General features: G+C 38.1%; 1 protein-coding gene across 2 annotated transcripts in view; it reads left to right on the top strand.

The window, feature by feature from the left end:
* Positions 1-7,022: 7,022 nt before the first annotated feature.
* Positions 7,023-21,282, top strand: part of sfxn2 (sideroflexin 2) — a 58,421-nt gene continuing 44,161 nt past the window's right edge. Inside the window, exon 1 of one of the 2 annotated variants that reach the window (XM_039775282.1) lies at positions 7,023-7,183. The gene's annotated coding sequence lies outside the window, so the exon portion shown is untranslated. Of the gene's footprint in view, positions 7,184-8,503; positions 8,585-21,282 lie in introns of those variants that run through there. The other variant, XM_039775274.1, reaches the window with a different exon arrangement.

The following is a 21,282-nucleotide window of genomic DNA, read 5'->3' as shown; positions in this document are numbered from 1 at the left end:
CCAAATATGAAATGTATATTTTATCAACTCAATTTCTTCTTCTCAGTCTCGTGGAGTGCGAAAGCAGCCTCAATAAATTTGAGCTATTTATCACCGCTGGACAGGTCCTTGCCATGGTTGTTAAAGCAAACACGCGATTTTAGTGGTAGATAAATCACTGCTCTTGATTAACCCCAGTATCTCAAGGAATCCGAGTCCCTCTGTCCAGCCTAATTTACTGGCACTTTTAAAGACCTGTATAGTACACAGCTAAAGAGCAATTCTGTATATTGTTAGACGTCTTTGATAAGTTTTTGTGTACAATAGTTTTATTTACTGCCCTTATAATGTTGTGATTATGAAGTACAGTATACTGTATTACATATTGTACTGCCAATTGTATTTTGCCACTGTTATATATATATATATATATATATATATATATATATATATATATATATATATAAATATATATATATATATATATACACTATATTACACTAAGACAAATGTCTTCCCAATAACACCATACCATTTTCTAAGCCCACTTAATCCTCAGCAGGTTTGTGGGGGAATTAGGGCATATCCCAATAGGCACAGGGTTCAAGGTGGGAGCAATCCCTGCAAAGGGAGCCAGTCCATCACAGTGTGAACACACACACACACACACACACACACACACATAACCCACATGTACAGTATTTGCATGGTGGGAGGAAACTCACGCAGACAACATGGAAACACCATGCATGGGGGACCTGGGGTGCGAACCCAGGACTCCTTACTGTGAGGCAGCAGCACTAACACTGCATCACTGTGCCACCCACCTTGCCAATAACATTCAATTAAAATTCAATTCAAGTTGAATTGTTAAATCACTCTTCACAATCCTGATACAATTATTGAACACATATTCAGTGCTGTTTTCTGACTGGTCTTAATTTGATATGTATATATCAATCAATGCTTCATCCATCTATCCATAATCCATACCACATTTTCATTTGTAGAATGACTGGACGCCAGTGGTAGCCTACTCCAGTAACATTTATGTTTATTTAATGTTATCACAGCACATGATTTTAAAAACCCACATAATTTTAATTACTCTAATAAAACCTAATAGCATCCAAAATGATTTTCACTTAATCATTCAAACTTGAAGTCCCTATATTTATGTGAAAGTAGACAATAATTGCTCACAGTGTTTTATTATTCACTATGCACAATAAATAAAAAAAATGACACTATTTGTCCATCCACTTTTTATACTATCTATTCCAATTCAGCAGCTTGCAGCATTTGGCACACGAGGGGAATCAACCCTGGAAAGAGCCAGTCTGTCTCAGTGCACAGTTGCCCATGGAAAAACAACAAGCTAATTAGCTCAACACACACACACACACATTTAGGGTTTGGAAAGAAAACTGAAGTACTCAGAGCAAAATCCATGGAGATGCAGGGACAACAGACCAGCTTCATGGTGACCATGCTGCCATTTGAACCCAGTCACCTAAGGCTGTGAAGCAAAAACACTAACCGCTGCATCACCACCCTGTCCCGGTTAAGTGTCTAATAAATTTAAATTGATCATAATGCATTAACGGATACAGCATGTTTATTTCTGACACATCCCAAAGATTTCAAAGTTCAAGAAGCTTGAAAAGTAAAAGTCATTTTAACATATTCTGCAACCTACAGTGTATTTAACTGCTCACTAAACTATATAATGGGACATTTGCAATCATATAAATGGAGCATTGGTTTTATCACACACATTAAACTACTTCATCTTCTCCATTCTTTTGTATTGCCCTATAAATTCATCAATATAGGTATGCTTACAAGCTTTAAGTTTGACTCCGTTGGCCATGCTCTTTTTTTCAGGGGTTCAATTCATGTTCAATCCTACTTTTTGTAAAAATGGATCTATTTGTATGGAATGATTGCAATAAAAAAAAAAAAAAACACTTCAAGCATTGTTACGTCTTTGCAAGTGAAATAAATCTTAGTTAGACCGACCACAGCAATGATATCAATAGGGAAAAATACAGACAGAATTGATTGGATCAGCAGTCGTGTTCCTAGAGCACATCACATGAGGTTTTACACAAAAGGTCTCAGAAATGTCTTAGAACATGTTAAATGGCTAACGGTACATATAATAATTTGACTTGTACATCATACGGACACAATATGTACAAATACTGGACGTGATCAGTTGCTTGTGATTTGCAGAAGAGGATCCTGTCGTGCATGTTATGCGACTCTACACCTGTCAAGTAAAGGTGGGTACAAAGATCGTGTCAAGTCAAGTCAAGTCAACTTTATTTATAAAGCACTTTACCTACAACAGCCGCTGACCAAAGTGCTGAACACAGACTAAAATAAATTTGAAACAAAGACAAAATAATAAATAAGTAGATAAAATACAATAAATAAAACAAATTAAAACATAGTAAAAACAACTAAACAGAGTTTACACAGAGTAAAATCAACTGCTCACACAGGATCAAATGCCAAACCAAAAAGGTAAGTCTTAAGAGCAGACTTAAAAATGGGCAGTGAGGAGGCCTGTCTAATGTGGATCGGCAGTGAATTCCAAAGCCGTGGAGCCACAACGGAAAAAGCCCTATCCCCCCTGAGCTTTCGCTGAGTCCTAGGCACATCCAGAAGCAGCTGACCAGCTGATCTGAGTGAGCATATGCAGCAGCTCAGCGAGGTAGGGCGGAGCACGGCCATTTAAGGACTTAAAAACAAATAAAAGAATCTTAAAATGAACTCTAAACTGAACAGGCAGCCAGTGCAGTGAGGATAATACAGGTGTGATGTGCTCATTCTTTCACGTGCCAGTTAAAAGGCGTGCAGCAGCATTTTGCATTAACTGCAGCCGAGACAGGGTGGACTGGCTAACACCACCATACAACGAATTACAATAGTCCAAGCAGGTTGTAATGAAGGCGTGGATTACTGTTGTAAATTGATCTTTGGAAAGAATGTTTTTTATCTTCGCCAAACGTCTTAGCTGAAAAAAAAAAGATTTCACCACCGCACTGATCTGACCGTCCAGTCTAAAATTCTCATCTATCCTAAAACCCAAATTTGTAATAACAGGCATACCATATTGTGCAAGGGGACCCCAATCCACAGGAGCAGAAGCAGAAATAGACCCACTGGTGCCCCCAGGACCAAAAACTATAACCTCTGTCTTATTGTCATTAAAATGTAAAAAGTTCACTGCCATCCAAGCTTTTACCTCTTCTAGGCACATAACCAAAGTTTGTGTGGAGTAAGCATCCTTGCGTTTGAGGGGTACATAAACCTGAGTATCGTCTGCATAACAATGGAAAGCAATTTTATGTTTTTTAAGAATAGAGCCAAGAGTGTGTGCCAGGAGATGTTAACCAACTTCCTGATTACTTGTATCTCTGGGCATGGAGGAATCCTATTGTACTCCAAGATGTCAACTGGCTGCTGTGCTTCACTAAGAAATAATTAAGGAAATAAGTTTTTTAGTTAAAAATGAAGCACTAGATTTAATAGTATAGTTAATATCAATAGCAAATAAACGTGAATACTTAAATGAGACTTACAATGTTGTATGATAAAAGGTGGAAGATGTGGATTGCTATGTAAAATGAGATTATGTATTTAAAGTTGTAAAATGACATTCCAGTTAAAATAATGTAACTGAGAATAAATCATGTATATGGATGCCACAATGGTGTGATGGTTTGATTCCGGTCCAGTCATTTTGTATATTCCCCCCGTGTCTGTTTTCTTTCTTTTTTGTTTAACGTTCTGGTTTTCTACAAGATGCATACAAGTCAGGTTATATGTGACTTTAAATTGGCCAATTAAGAGAGAAAGTGAGCTTGAATGTGTGCCATGTGTGTACCCGCTGATGAATTTTAGACCCTAAAGAGGGTGCTTCCTTCATTATGCTGGATACAGCTAAAACAGGCTTTGGTGTTCTGTGACCCTTTATGAAGCTAAACAGATATGGCAAATGCACAAAGGAGAAAAGGGCAATGTGTGTGTAAATAATATAATACCCCGTCTTATACAGTAAATGTATAATGTACGTTATATAGAAGATTGTAGCGACGCTGGAAGGTCCTTCCATGTGGCAGTGCAGTGAAGTTGTGCACATTCTCCTTGCACATGATTTGCAAACACATTAAACTCACCAAACCATTACAATTATTTAAATCAACAATGAATTAGGAACGAGGAGCTATAATGTCACTAATGAGCAAGGTACTAAAACAAATCCTAGCAGAACTACAATTGACATTTCTAAAATAGAGTCAAATGCTATATTGCATTTTATAATGATGAACAAATACTAAAAAGATGAAGAAAACTGAAAATGATCATATCAAAGTAATCATAAACCCTCATTGTCACAAATTCTCTGAAAGTGTTTAACCCAAAACAGTCCAGCATAAATGCCCTTGTGGGCTCAGTTGGGGCCTTCTGTGGGCCGAGTGGGCTAAGGCTGCCCACAAAGAAATGTGTGTTTGCCCACACTCTTAAAAGTAAAGGTGACAGGGTGGTTCTTCAGAGTGGCAGAGGGGAGAGTCAAAAGAGTCATCCATATGAAGATTCCAAGAAAGAACTTTTCTTTTATTCAGGTCTATAACATGCCCTATAAATAGCCACAAAGAGATGATAACAGATTTGTGAAAGACCTGCGGGTTCAGGATTTTAAAATGACAACAGTAAGATTCCTTATTTATTTAGATCTGTTACAGCTTCCATTATTTACCAGATTATTATAGATGTGCATAATCCCAATTGGTCCCTGAATCTCACTACATACAATAACTCAGGCTAACATCAGGTTTTCTTAATCTATTAGTATCCTGCTAGATAACCTACTGTACATTAAAGACTTCTCTTTTGTTAACACATTAGGAACCTTGCCAAAGCCCAAAGAATCAATTCCATATTCACAGAACCCTTCAAAGAATTAAATGGTTCTTTGTCAGATGGTGGGTCCATGAGAAAGCACACAACCCAGCAAAGTGCTATTAAAGAACTGGTATTTTTAGAAGTGCCATTTGGACTTTCTGTGAGCACAGTGGGCTAGGGCTGCCCACAAAGAAACTTACACAAGCTCACTTTGGGCTTTCTGAAGTTGGGCCCAACTCAAAATGTACATATTGGCCACATCTAGGAAAAACTATGAGATGAATAACATGGGGCTTTTCACATTGTAACCACTGGGAACCATGACATTCAATACACTTAGCACTGTCAGGTTGTAGGTGTCCAAATAGACATCACACATTACTCACACTCAGAGTATTACTGTACTGTAAATAATTTCTACTAGACAACATAATACAGTAAATAACCAAGAAAATATATAACAGTAGTAACCTTTAAAAATTAAATGAGATTTTAGTCAGAGAAAAGGTGGCAAGTACAATTTTGATTTCTTTTCTTTACATTTTTTACAATAGTATACCAAACGACGGGCGGCACGGTGGCACAGTGGTAGCTGCCTCGCAGTTAGGAGACCCGGGTTCGCTTCCCGGGTCCTACCTGTGTGGAGTTTGCATGTTCTCCCCGTGTCTGCGTGGGTTTCCTCCGGCGCTCCGGTTTCCTCCCACGGTCCAAAGACATGCAGGTTAAGTGGATTGGCGATTCTAAATTGGCCCTAGTGTGTGCTTGGTGTGTGGGTGTGTTTGTGTGTGTCCTGCGGTGGGTTGGCACCCTGCCCAGGATTGGTTCCTGCCTTGTGCCCTGTGTTGGCTGGGATTGGCTCCAGCAGACCCCCGTGACCCTGTATTCGGATTCAGCGGGTTAGAAAATGGATGGATGGATACCAAACAACGTAGAACACAGCTTAACAGCTAAGCATTTCACAACATATTGTATGTTTGTATAATTGTATGTGACAAAATTGTATTTGATTTGGATGCCAAACAGTCAAAAGCAGAATGAAAATTTACCTTCAACAATACTATGACACAATCAAATTAGATAATCTCATAAAAAGTGCCGTAGAGTGCTTAAGGCTTTGGACCCAAAACTCCTGAGCTTGTGTGTTCAAATCCAAATCGGTGATCGGTAAAGGGCTTTTATATCCAGAAGGTGATGAATGCCAAAGGGGCTTGTCGTACTAAGCACGGCCAGCCCCGGACGAGGCGCTAGGCTCCATTATTGTCGCGCAGTAATCTGGTCTTCATGTTCATATTTTTTATTTCCTAACTTGCTGTCATTAGAATACTTAGTTTAAACCGTCGTACCGTTCTTGTTTAGTGACTTGCTAGTTTATCGCCCGGCACTGAGCACATTTTACCCCCATCACGTCCCGTTTTTTTGCTTGTTGTATTCCCATTTTTTATACTCTTTGACACGTTGTCACCGACGTTTTTATATTGAAAAAAAAAATCTACTGAGCGTGCCATATTTTTTGTTTATTAAATGTACACCGGCGTTTCCAAGCACATATCGAAACACACAATATTAGGATGACTGGCAACACAGAATATGCCGAGAATCAAATGTGTAGTGTGGCTGGATTTCGGATAGCTATAGCCAGTCCCAGCCTGACGCCTCGGCTGCGCCAGCGACTGCGACAACTGATAGAAAGAATCATGCATATTGCATTCCAAATATTTAGGATATTTAGGAATAAAATATATATATATATATATATATATATATATATATATATATATATATATATATATATATATATATATATATATATATACAACGTAAACATCGTGATTATATTACCATAAGATGTAAATGACAATGATTTACTATTCTGAAATAGTTTTTTGGAGAGCAGAACATTTTAGAATATACGACAATGCCAGATTGTCCCAGATTTTTACGTGGACACAGTTTGAAGTTACTGTTAAAATGATAACAACGACATAGCTCAAGATCAATTCAACGGAGGATTATTAGTTGGACAACTAACATTAACTGCAGAGTTTGCGACAGGAACGTGGAAGCGGTCAACCAGTATCTGCCTCGGAGTTTATTTGTTGGCCAGCTGTGCGGCGTATGTATTGCTCTGTCACATTAACGCGGGAAAGTAAATCACCGGCAAAAAGACACGTGCCGATAATAATTCGTCTTTAAGTGGTTTCGGGTATCCAGCAGAATATGTTTTCATTACCTTCTTAGGACACATGACGTGTAATTTAGGATAAAACGCTGGAGCAGCCTTCTTTAGGTAAGTGCTCGCTGTGCTGGGGCGCTAGGTTAACGGGGAAACGACCACGCACAAGCAGAGTACTGTTTGCATGATACAAGTTTTGGATTGTGATAAAGATACATCACTGTGGAGATTCTGCCGCAATAGATGCTGGTTACACACCAAACGTATAATGAAAAATGTTGGTTCAGCGGATGGATAGATAGACTCTCAGTTTTGAAATGAGAACACTTGGGACTTTTTGCAAAAACTACCACAAGGCAGGAACCAATCCTGTGCCAACCCACCGCAGGACACACACACCCACACCCCAAGCACACACTGGGATCAATTTTTTAATCGCCAATCCACCTAACCTGCATGTCTATGGACTGTGGGAGGAAACCCACGCAGACACTATACCGGCTTCTCAAATACCTACTTGCGAATGTCATATTTCAATCTGTCCTATTTAGGTCTCAATTTCTCCTCCAGCATGGACAAATTAAAATATTTATCATTTAAGCCGTTATGGCAAAACCAAACCAGGTGATAACAGCAATAGAAAATGCTCAGGACAGAGCCTTTCATATTTCTGTTTCAAATATCTTTTGTGTCTGATCGACAGCGGGGCTGGTGATGATCGTATGATGACGATTAATAAGCGGTAATCGCTGAAGCCGGTCACTGTCTTCCTTAGAATAGCTTTGTAGAATGAATTAGTAAAGAGCGAGTAAATGCAATCGCATCCATCAGTTGTGTGCTTCCGCTTATTCCTTTATTGAGTCACGGAATGTCGGCAACAGCACAAACTCGTTAGTTCACAACAGCCATTACCTGTCGTGACCCCTGTTCATCCATCGGTTCTTCTTACATGTTAATGTCACTTTAGAGGCACGAGTATTTGTTAATTAATACCATTTTGCTGTTATCTCTGGACGAGGCGATACTCCGGTAAGACACCACAATGCAAACGCAACTTTATATTCCATGATAATATAATTCGATAATGCAAGTTTTGCAATGTTATGCATCCTATTTTAACCTTAATATGTAGTGTTTCTGAGCGCTATAAGTTAGAGTGGCGTTCCGCACCAATTCTCATTTCTGACTTGCATAGACCCTGCCTACCTGCGACCCTGAACTGGATAGTCGCGTTACAAATAACTAGATGGGTTTGTTATAATAATAAAAAGTTAAAATATAAAAATGTTCAAAGTAAACTTTGTACTACTAGGTAAGGTGAATCTGTAAGAACGGAGATACAAGACGAGTTGCCGGCTGTAAGGTGGAACAAGGGGCGGGACATAGCAAGCGTCACGTGGAAACTCACGCTTCCCTAGTATTGGTGGAGGGAAAACACGTGGGCACAAAATTGAGTTTGTGGAAGAATGAGCACCCTAAAAAAGAATCGAATATAATAGAGATTGAAGTCGCAAGGTACCGTATTTATCCGATCGTCCTTTGCTCACATATATACATAGCTTTAGAAACGGAGGTCTATTTGGTAAGAGTGAAATGGGCGGATGGGAGTCGTAAAATAAGAATGTTGGTATAAATTCTCTGACACGTGTCATTTTGCAGCAGAGGTCTGTTGTTCATCTGGTATTTAATGAATAGTTAAATGTATATAGTGTTCTTGGTCGGAAGGAAACACGGATTGTGCAGAGTAGGGTAAAGCTGCTTCTCGTACAATGGCTCAGTGGAAGAACCACATGCTGCATTATATATAGTATGTTAATGTAAATCGATTTGATTACAAAAAATCTTAAATCTGTTTACTGAACAAGTGGTAACAAAACAAGTTAAGTCATCAATTGTTGCCACTTACCAGTCAACATTTTTAAGATAATTTCTTATGTTCAATCTAATAGGCTAGTCAGACTGTTGGTGCCAAGTTACTGGTAAAAGACTACATATGTAAATTCTCTTATTCCGACTAGTGCATTACAAAGTCATGGAGAGTCAGGGCGCTGAAGTCACGCCGAACCAATTTGGAGGCGACAATTAATTAATGTAAATGTGAGAGGCAAACGAGAATAAGATTGCAAGAATAATCAATTATTATTTTCCATAGTGTAACAATTGGTGAAGATCTCTGCAAACGCTATGTTCACATTTCAAACAAGTTTTTTTATTACAGTACTTTTAGTGGGATAGATCAATACAAGGGATTGACCGAAAGAGCACAAAACAACTACATTAATATTTATTTATTAGCTTCTGGATTGGATTTAAAAGCATTGGATGTTGACTCGGCCTCCACGTTTGACTCACTGTGTGACAGATTACGTGCCAGCCAGTTAGTTACAGTATGCATTACAGCCGTTTACGTATATTCTGTACACATTACGATTTTGCAAGTTGCCATTGCTAAATATGTCTAAATAAATACACAATCTTAATTTACTGTAGGATTCCAAACAGTTTAATGACTCACAATTCAAGCCATGGCAAGTCAATGTAGTTCCCCTTGCAGGAATATTTGCTTCATTTTATGAATATTTTTGACTTGGTAGACTCCAATCCCATTCATTAAGAATTAGCCTACACTGACTGATATACTGTATTTGAGCAATGGTTCCCGATTTAGTACAGCTTGCTGTGTTTAGGCATGTAATAAACACTAGAAAATAAAGCAAGGATTGTGTTCTGTCATGTATGAAGTGCACCCAAAGTGCAAAGTTTATGTTCTCACCCAGCAGTTTTGGCTTTGGCCCTTTCAGCAACTACATGCATGTGGTTCTTCATGCCGGATGATAGTAATGTGAATTTTCAGTTATCAATGTATTTGTTCTTAAGGCATACTGTTTTCATTAGCTGTCACTGTACTTGTACTGTAAGTATTTAGATGATAATCAGGCATATGGTGTTAATTGTTTCTTGTTATTTTAATGTTGTTTTGTGGTCTTTGTTCTCATTTAATACACCAGTTGCCAAATTGTGTCTGAGAATTTTTGGTATTCAGGGTGGCACACTGCAGTCTACTTACTTAATTAGGGTTAAGGTACATCGAGCCCTGTACTGTCAAATTGTACAGTTGTTTAACTTTGTTTGACATTTGATTTGTTATGCAACCTCAGGAAAATTGTCAGCCTTAAGTTGTTATTGTATGAGAATCCCATGTCTTTAAAATGTTATTAACTAGCAGCAAGACCCGGTGTTGCTCAAGAAAGTAATTTTAAGGTCCGGTCCATTTGTTGGCTAGCCTGGCATGAGTCTGTTCTAGTGTTTCACTTGCTCTGTACGTCTGTGACACAGGTGAGCCACCAGGTGGGACTGCGCTTAAAACCTCCCCAATGGAATCCCAGGGTAAACGTTTGGTTTCCAAAGTAGTCTAGTGTGTCTATTCCTGAAAAAGTTGGGTATGGGCGCCAAATTATGTTGAGATTGGACCAAAAGTGTGGGATTGTATAAAGAGCACACACACACTGAGCTTTATATAAAAGAAGATAACTAAGAATTGCTCCACAAACAAGTCCAAAATCTTTATTTAGTATTGTTGCCGTAGAATATTAAAACAGTTATTTGACTTTTATTTATACAGTAAATGTTTAACCAGGTAAAAAATTAAATGTGCACTAGCTATGTATGCTGCAGACTGAGGTAATAATTTATCTGTGCTTTTTGATGAAAAACAGAGACGATACTGCTTGTGAGCTAAAAGGGGGCCTAAGGCCTGCGCCATTCACAGTGTTATTAGTCTAAGTGCATGGAAAAGGAAGATCTGGTTAGACTGGTCCTCTGAACCTCAGGTCATTTCTAATATCCTGTCAACCGAGAAAAAATCTACTGCAGGAACTGAGAAGCTCAATTTCTTAAATGCTTAATCTATGCAATTTATTCCAACTATATATTCCCTGTTCTATACAGGTACATACAGTTGTACAGGTTTGTTACTAGTAACAAATGGATGGACTATCTAAGGAGCTTACAATGAGTACTCTATGCAGTATGAAGATGGCTACCTGTTGTTACTTTGAATTATACCAGATGTTGAGTATTTTTCCATTATAAAGACTATAAACCCTTGATAAAAATTAGTATATATAGTTAACTTTTTTCCCAATGCTGTTTGTATAGTTGATGATTTTACTCTGTGTCTTTCTGTAAAATTACCATACTGAACTTTCTAGCACTGCTCTAGAATATTAATTTGAGGCATTTAAATTAAATTAAATTACTTTGTGAAGGCACAGCATTTGCAGTCCCCCATAAAAAGTATACACTCCTTGGAAGTTTTCACTTTTTATTGCTGTACAACATTAAATCACAGTGAATTTATTTTGACATCTTGGCATTGATCAACAGAGAAAGACACTTTAATGTCAAAGTAAAAACTTACCTCTGTCAATTGGTTTAAATTAATTACATATACAGAAGATGAAGTAGTTGATCATGTTAGTGTTCACTCCCTTTAACGTGACACACACAAATCTATCATAACTAGTGCAGCCAATTGGGTTTAGAAGTAATATGATTAGTTCAGTGGAGATCACTGGTGTGCACCTTATCTAGAATGTTGAACTTGTGGTGAGTCAGTATAGTAACTTCACCTACATGATGAAGGCAAAAAGGACCCTCAAAGCAACTGAGTGAAAGGGTGATTGAGAAGTCACAGGATGGAGACAAAAATAGCCAAGTCACTGAATTTTCCTTGGAGTCCAGCACAACTGTAAATAAGCCTGGATCTGGCCAGCCACAAATACTTGTGCAAGAAGACGCCCAGTGAGGGAGGCCATCAAGAGACCTGTGACAACTCTGAAAGAGTTACAGGCTACAGTGGCTGAGACTGGAGAGACTGCAGACAACAATGTGGTCCAGGTGCTTTACCAGTGGCAGCTTTATGGGAGAGGAATATTCAGTGACTTAACGTAATTTCTTGTCTCCAGCTGACGTGTGCTTTTTCAATCGCCTTTTTATGCATTCGCTTGGAGTTGAGTGTTTTTTTTTAATCTTTATTATGTAAATTAAGCCACAATACCGACTCCCCACAAGCTGGATCGTCCAGATAAAGTGCATTTATAAAACAATGAATTGAAATCACTTTATAATGGAAAGGTAATTGAACTAATTACCTACAAGGTGATGATTTAGGTGTATTATATTGAAAGGGGTAAATACTTATGCTATTTTGTGTTGTATATTTGTAATTAATTTGGTTCACTTTTCAGAGATCTGTTTTCACTTTGAAATTATCAAGTCTTTTTCTGTTGATGCATCTCAAAAAGGCCAAATTAAATCCCCTGTGATTCAATGTTCTTTAATAATACAATGTGAAACATTTCTTTGGAGTTTTATAGGCACTGTATTCTTCCAAGCACATCAAGCCAAGGATGGAAAAGACACCAAGAGAAAAATAACCCCTACACTTGACTCCATTTTTTAAAAGCTTTGAGAGTTTCCTAATCATTCTAAGTACATTTATGGCTCTTTTCAGTGCACCACTTCCTATATATATTGATTTTTCTCTCCACTCCACCATCTTCTTTGTCATTCCATGCCCTCTGCCTGGTCTCTGAATCCCCCAAAGACACTTTTCTTGCAATCTTCTATACATTCTCAGTTTGTCCTTTCAGTTTTTTTCTTTTTATTGAAAAAGTCTATTTTCCTAATGTTTTTATTCACTAATCTTCCTTTTCATTCAGAGCTCTTATTCCTAGAAACAAGTTGTTATTCCAAGACACTCAGTTATTGACAATCAACTAATCAATTTTAAGTTAAGTGATGACCTTATAAAGCAGGGCCTAAATGCACAATGGCACACTATTTCAGATTATTTAATAATGGCTTAAAATATGCTTACCTTAGGAATTTTAATGATTACAGTTCTCCCTCTATGCTTGTAGAATTTTGCATACATTTTAGTGCTTGATGAACATTTTCTTTTGATATGATTGGTGTTTTGTGTGCCATTTATGCAGTCACTGCCTTATAATGTCAGAGGATAAGTTTAAAGCAGATGACTTTCAGGTGAATAACTGCCTTAAACAACAACCCAGACATAATTATACAACATTGAGGCCTAAAACGTAAAGTAATCTTATGGCAAAGACTTGGGACTCGTAGTTGACTGGTCTCTGTTCACAACCAGACAGTATACAACAGTGATTAGGAAGAATAATATGGTTTTGGGTTACATAGCGTCTGTGTAGGGGTATACGTGAAGGGAAGGTTTTCTTAAGCTGTACTGTGCACTTATGATGCTTTATCTTGAATAGTGGGTGCAGCTTTACTCTCTGTATTTAAAGAGGGTGTTACAGCAGTAGAAAAACATGTTATAGGAGTACATGGTATGACTTACAAGGATAGATAGAGTTCTTTATTCAGTGGTAATTGAGAGATAACTTCATTTTATTTTTTTTTAAATATGGAGGGAATCAGTAAGTTGGTTGTCAGCTGTTGCTTTAAAATAAGCTCTTTAACAAGAACCCAGGAGTGTTGATGGAAGCTGGTTAAGGGTAAGTGTCACAAAAATATTAGAAAGTTTTTCTTAACACAGAGAATTATTGATGTATGGATTAAAATAACCAGTTTGCAGAGATTAGAGTTGTACATTGGTAATCTTTAAATTTCAATTTGATGATATTTTGCAGACATTAGGTGAATAAAGATTGACAAGCCATGCTTGGCCAAATTATTGTTCCTCATCCAAAACTTCCAGTTAGTTATTTTTATAAAGGTTCACCTCTTCTAGAAATACTCCTAAAACATAAATCTTCTAAAATTAAGTCAGCTTTGCTTAAATGTCTTATAGTTTATGTTTCACTCTGTGTCTCTTGTTTCCGCAGTGTGATATTGCTCTGTTCAGGACCTTCCACAGTTGTTTAATACTTGTTATTGTTCTTACGTGTACTACTGTTGTGTGCTTTTTTCTTGTGCTCATGAATTTTTCAGTTTTATACGGTATTGTAACTTTACTTGTACTGTAAGGCTCCTTATGATGGTCTGTGCTGGGAGGGGTGCTATTATCAAATTATTTGTTTAATTTATTAAGTGATGGAAACATAGTTAGTCCGGTCCAAGTAAAACTTCTGTTGTTAAGTTTTTTGTATTTGTTTAATCCTGTTGATAGTCATTATAGTTCTCTTTCCTTCAGCAAAACTAAACTAAAACATAAAACAAAAACAGGATTTAAAGTGAATACTGTCACAAAGCACTTAAAAAAAATCAATGTTAAATTTCAGCTGGTAACTGCTGGGATATTAAACTCTTCTAGATGTCCAGCGGCACATTTGACAGCTAGCTTTCTGAAGAATGAATGCAGGCACAGTTTTTTGACAGCATTGATATACAGAGTAATCTATATACTATATATATATATATATATATATATATATATATATATATATATATATATATATATATATATATATATACATATACATATACAGTACATCCGGAAAGTATTCACAGCGCATCACTTTTTCCACATTTTGTTATGTTACAGCCTTATTCCAAAATGGATTAAAAATTTTTTTTTCCTCAGAATTCTACACACAACACCCCATAATGACAACGTGAAAAAGTGTACTTGAGGTTTTTGCAAATTTATTAAAAATAAAAAAAAACAATTGGCAACAATTACAGCCTCAAGTCTTTTTAAATATGATGCCACAAGCTTGGCACACCTCTCCTTGGCCAGTTTCGCCCATTCCTCTTTGCAGCACCTCTCAAGCTCCATCAGGTTGGATGGGAAGCATCAGTGCACAGCCATTTTAAGATCTCTCCAGAGATGTTCAATCGGATTCAAGTCTGGGCTCTGGCTGGGCCACTCAAGGACATTCACAGAGTTGTCCTGAAGCCACTCCTTTGATATCTTGGCTGTGTGCTTAGGGTCGTTGTCCTGCTGAAAGATTAACCGTCGCCCCAGTCTGAAGTCAAGAGCGCTCTGGAGCAGGTTTTCATCCAGGACGTCTCTGTAAATTGCTACAGTCATCTTTCCCTTTATCCTGACTAGTCTCCCAGTTCCTGCCGCTGAAAAACATCCCCACAGCATGATGCTGCTACCACCATGCTTCACTGTAGTGATGGTATTGGCCTGGTGATGAGCAGTGCCTGGTTTCCTCCAAACGTGACGCCTGGCATTCACACCAAAGAGTTCAATCTTTGTCTCATCAGACCAGAGAATTTTGTTACTCATGGGCAGAGAGTCCTTCAGGTGCCTTTTGGCAAACTCCAGGCGGGCTGCCATGTGCCTTTTACTAAGGAGTGGCTTCCGTCTGGCCACTCTACCATTCAGGCCTGATTGGTGGATTGCTGCAGAGATGGTTGTCCTTCTGGAAGGTTCTCCTCTTTCCACAGAGGACCTCTGGAGCTCTGACAGAGTGACCATCGGGTTCTTGGTCACCTCCCTGACTAAGGCCCTTCTCCCCCGATCACTCAGTTTAGATGGCCGGCCAGCTCTAGGAAGAGTCCTGGTGGTTTCGAACGTCTTCCATTTATGGATGATGGAGGCCACTGTGCTCATTGAGACCTTCAAAATAGCAGACTTTTTTCTGTAACCTTCCCCAGATTTGTGCCCCGAGACAATCCTGTCTCTGAGGTCTACAGACAATTCCTTTGACTTGATGCTTGGTTTGTTCTCTGAGATGAACTGTCAACTGTGGGACCTTATATAGACAGGTGTGTGCCTTTCCAAATCATGTGCAATCAACTGAATTTACCACAGGTGGTCTCCAATTAAGCTGCAGAAACATCTCAAGGATGATCAGGGGAAACAGGATGCACTTGAGCAAAATTTTGGGCTGTGAATACTTATGTACATGTGCTTTCTCAATTTTTTTATTTTTAATAAATCTGCAAAAATCTCAAGTAAACTTTTTTCACGTTGTCATTATGGGGTGTTGTGTGTAGAATTCTGAGGAAAAAATGAATTTAATCCATTTTGGAATAAGGCTGTAACATAACAAAATGTGGAAAAAGTAATGCGCTGTGAATACTAGCCGGATGGGTATCCTTCAATAAGGGCGCGTAAATAAAGTCGAGCTTCAAAAGGGCGACCTCAATTGGGCGCAGTGAATAAAGGCAAACGCAACAAAATTATTACAGAAAATTTATTAGATAAAGGCAATGATTGAACGTATAAAAAGGCGAAAGCAAGAATATTAAAACATCCAATTAATGCATGAACTTCTAATGAACTATTTCTAAAGCCCTCTATATTTCATTGTTTTCTGCTCTTACTCATTGTTGTGTTACACTTGAAGCTGCAGATTATGTGCAATGCCACGTAGATATTCGAGATGCGGTCTATTAGCATAATCAAGGACTACTGATTTAATTTGCTCCGAAGTGTCTCTGTGTAGCCTTCGACTACGAGCAAGCAGATCTGCACCTTTGTTGCTCTTCACATATTCCAGAGCCATTTGAACTAAATTATCTACGAACGCCTTTATTCGCTGCGCCCAATTGAGGTCGCCCTTTTGAAGCTCGCCTTTTTGTGCGCTCCCTTATTGAATAGAGCCTTCCGGATGCACTGTATAATAGAATGTATGTGCTTGCTAAACCCTTTGACTGACCTGGACCAAATCATGGCAGCAACTAATGATTATTTTAATAATTGATTAATCTGTCAATTATTTTTTCGCTTAGTTGGAATTTTAAAAAACATACTTTTATCACCAAAACTTTATTGAAATTATTTTTTCCTCATTTCTCCCATAATATGAGCAAGATTTAATTATAACTCTTCCAGCTACAATAACAAAAAGGTATAAGAAAAGAGTAAAAACTATGTAGAGTGTAATAAAATACAGTGGAACCTCGGTTCCAAAACTCTGGTCGTAAACCGATTTGGTCGTGAACTGAAGTAATTTCCCCCATAGAATTGTATGTAAATACAATTAATCTGTTCCAGAGCGTACGAACTGTATGTAAATATATTTCTTTAAAGATTTTTAAGCACACATATAGTTAATTATACCATAGAATGCACAGTGTAATAGTAAACTAAATGTAAAAAACACTGAATAACACTGAGAAAACATTGAACAACAGAGAAAACTACAAACCCCTTGCCTAAAACACTTTTTTTTAATGAGTTTTAAGTACAGGGAAAAAAATGAACATTTCAAAAATCTGTAATTTAATAAACCACCAAGAAAAGTAACATTGCAATAATGCACGCTACGAACCGATCGTTGTAAACAGAAGTGAAGTGGAGGTTAAAATCCAATAGAAAAAAGTCTTCATTAAATGCAACGAGGTTAAAACAATGCTCGGATCTGTCTCTTTAAAAACAAGCCTTATGTGTCCAGCCGTCTCTCTCTCTCTCTCTCTCTCTCTCACCACCTCCCACACACACACACACACACACGCGTGCAAGAGTGTGTATGTTTGTGTGTCTCTCGCTCGGGTGTGTCTCTCGCTCGCGTGCCAGTCTGTGTGTGTATGTCTTTCACACTCGTCCGTGTGTGTCTCTCCCTCTTGCGTGTGTGTGTGTCTCTCCGTCTCTCTATCTCTTGATCGCTGCACAGGGAGAGACTGAACACGTGCAGAAATCATCTGCGCGCACAAACCAAAAGGGAAACTGGCTTGTTCGTATACAGAGTCTGTGGTCGTGAACAGATGCAAAGGTTTGGCAAACTTTTTGGTCGTAAACCGATTTGTACGTGATCCAAGACGCTCGTGAACCGAGGTTCCACTGTACTTTAAAGTGCAATGAACTTTTTTTCTTTGCAGAAAACGTATCCATCTTAGCTATGTTACTTAAATTGCTCCAACAATTAACAGACAACAGTTAAATAACAACCTATAGCTGAAACTGCTATATCAGCAGCGAGCTTTAAAAACAAACTCTGAAATTGCTTCATCATTGTCACCAGGGATGTAAAATGGTTCTACAGGAGTTTTGAGTTGCAATGCAAAAATGTAAGCATGTCCACATATTCTTGGCTAAGGCTGTCTCTTTTTGGAAATCATCTTTGCCTGCAACTGAAAAGAGATGCTCAGATGGTGCTGAGGTAGCAGGGATACGTCTTCACAAGCCTGGCCTGAGTGAGGTATCTAGCCTCATTAGTCTTCCACCAATGTAATGGATTTTCTTCATTGGAAGCTTTTTTCTCGCCCAAGTATGTGAGGTTCTCATTCCTTAAAACCTGTTCATAGATTTCTTCACCTTTCACATCTCTGTTATCTTCTTCACCGCTGATTCCCGAGCTAAGGAGCGAGTCAAGTAAAGTGACAGTGACAGCAGTTGTAGGTCCAGCAGCTGTATTACTGGTTGAGGTACTGGCAGCACAAATTTTGCCTTCCTGACACAGTTGGTGATCCATTTCCTTTTTCACTTCAAGTGCCTGTGTTTGTAGTTTATCTTGCACATGGAACAGTTGCTCAGGTGTTATATTCTTCAGTTTTCTAAATCTTGGGACAAGTGCAGTAGCGAGGACTATTGTGTTTGGTGCAGAGTCTAAAAATATGTCCTCCTTCCTCCATCGCTGCAAGTCACTTGAAAAGCCTGCGCTGCACTTGACTCAAACATACCATCCCTTATGTATTTCATGAGCCCTTTTACAAGTGAGGGTATTGAAGAAATTGTAGAGAATTTCTCTGCACTTAGAAACACAGTGACACATTCAAAAGGTTTAAGAGTAGTAAAAAGCTCTTCAGCAGACTCCATTACTCAGCTTTTAAGTCAAGGTGCTACTTGCCTCTCTGTGTGACAGTAGGGTCAGACAGTGTTGCAGTTACAGGCCAACCAGTTGACTAATCATATACAGTAGTATACAGTAACCCTCTCCATCAGTTTATTAAAATGTGTCCTTGAAGGCAGAGTGAAATGTGGATTAAGCATACAAATCATTGCTTTACATCCATCATACTCCACCATGGAGACTGGCCTCATGTCAGTTACCAGCATATTTAGGACACAGTCAGTCAGGGCAGCTGCTTGCTGTGGTGTGCATGAGACATTTTTCCTCAAACCATGGTCTGACATGTTTTTTTGCTGAAATTAGAATACAGTATAAGTCTTCAAAATATAATATTTTTACCAATAGCTATGCAGTTGATAAGTGTTGTCATTTTTCTTTATATTTTAAAATAATATAACATTAGCAATTTTAAAATGTAACACTTAAGCTCTTTCTTTAGGACAGCTATAAAATTACTTAGTCAATTTCTAAATCATTTGACAGTTTTGTTCAGTATGTGCACTATAGCGTACCCTTGCATTAGAACATTGCGCGGCTTCAGCAGTTTGCCGTTTTAAGCCAAATCACGTTGTCGCCAACACTGTGTTGAGTGTGTATGCATAAAAATGTGAAATATATCTTATATACTACGACAAAACATTTGACTGACGCAGAATAAGAACCTTGTATCTGTTCTGACTTGACGATAGAAACTAACCTCGCTCATACCCTGGGGACCGCCTGTATTCAAATTGACCAATTTCAAATAATATACCTACAGCAGAACTACCAATTTAACATTAGTCCTAAATTTATATTTAAGGTCGCATTCACATTTGCAAAGTATAATAATAAAACCAAGTTAATGCCAGTAGCACAAAAGTTACAAACTGTTCCAAATGATCCATTATTTCTATTCCATTGTTGATAACAATTGTACACGATGAGTGCACTCCCGACGACAGAATCACATACGTTTAAGCCAGGAAGTAAACAAATGCAGCAGGGGTGCAGCAGAGGACAGACTCAGGAGTGTTCTCTGGTCCACTAAGATAAATGTGAAAACACTCTAATATTGAACTGTTGGATTTTATCTTACTGTGCTGAAGACGCATCTTCACTTGCTCCCATGTGTTTCCTCTTCAGGTACTAATGCATGACAGTCCTACTCTTGTGCCAGTTTTGCTTTGCATATTTTACAAACCAACAATATTTTGGAAGACCATAACAGAAAAGTGTTCCTAGGTTGCAATTTTGACATTGCCATTTGAAATGCACTGCTGCCGCATTCACTGATCCAATTATTCAACAATGAAATCGAAATAAATTTAATAATCAAATTTGTCGATTTTTCTTGATTAGTTGTTGCAGCTCTAGACTAAAGTTTGCCCCCCACCATCCCCCCAGTTTTATCATTTTAACACACATGTTGTGTTTCTTTATTTTCCAATTTTTGACAAATATTGGTACCTCTGGGTTTTTTGAATCGCAGATTACAAATCTGAAATTGATATTTCAAAATTCAAGATGGCAGATTCAATTTGACAGACCAAAGGTTTTCCATAGTAGGGGGTCATTATGTATGCTTTGCTAGAAGTCATAGTTTTAAAGGAGAAGATGCATTTATTCCATGACATACCTTTTGATTTTAAGCAACTGCAATATCCAGTGTGACTTGTATTTGCGATGACTACAAATGAGGCACAAGAAGAGTAACTAAAGGTAGCAGACATTGACGTAAAAAGTCCATGCTTTTCCAGTGGTCAAGTATATGTTGCTTGCTCCAGAGTGGGCAAGCCAACACATTTATATGTTTTTGCACCAGAGAGGAAACTCAAAAATCTTGGATATTGCAAAGCATTAGATTAAACAATTAGCCATTATGTATGTAGTATAAAAGAACAAAATGATACACTATATGAATATGTAAATTAAATATTACTGGAATAACTTGAATATGTTGTTTCATTTTCAAATTTCCACAAATGCTGATATTGAATGTACAAGAAGCTAGGGCAGTGCCGGGTATTTTAAGCTAGTCTCACATCATATACAAATGAATTAAAAACATAGTGCTTAACTTTGTATCTCATTTAGACTATGTACAGGTGGAATCCCATTGTAACAAAATTCATAGAACCTTAAAAATATTTAGTTATAGTGGAAACTTAATTATGACGAATATGGGGAAAATAACGTATACTATTGTATCCAGGGTTACTGGCAAATTGCCATCTATAAAGGCGGCGGTGCAAGAACAGTTCCGTAGCTGCTCTGCTGCATCTGATAAACAGTAAGCCAAGGGCAATGTAACTGGCTGTCCTCCACAGAATCAGTCTTACCATGTAACTGTTTGTTGTTCAATGTTTAGTACATTTTACACTGGGCTTTGACCTGCTCTTCCTCACACTCTCCTGGGGCCTCATGTATAACGCCGTGCGTAGAACTCGCACTATAACATGGCGTAAGCACAAAAGCCGAAATGTGCTTACGCACAGAAAAATC

The sequence above is a fragment of the Polypterus senegalus genome, chromosome 1, assembly GCF_016835505.1.
Source record: "Polypterus senegalus isolate Bchr_013 chromosome 1, ASM1683550v1, whole genome shotgun sequence".
In the NCBI taxonomy this organism is placed as follows: Eukaryota; Metazoa; Chordata; class Cladistia; order Polypteriformes; family Polypteridae; genus Polypterus; species Polypterus senegalus.
Note: the sequence above shows the minus strand (reverse complement) of the source record. Positions and strands in the feature narration are given on the sequence as shown.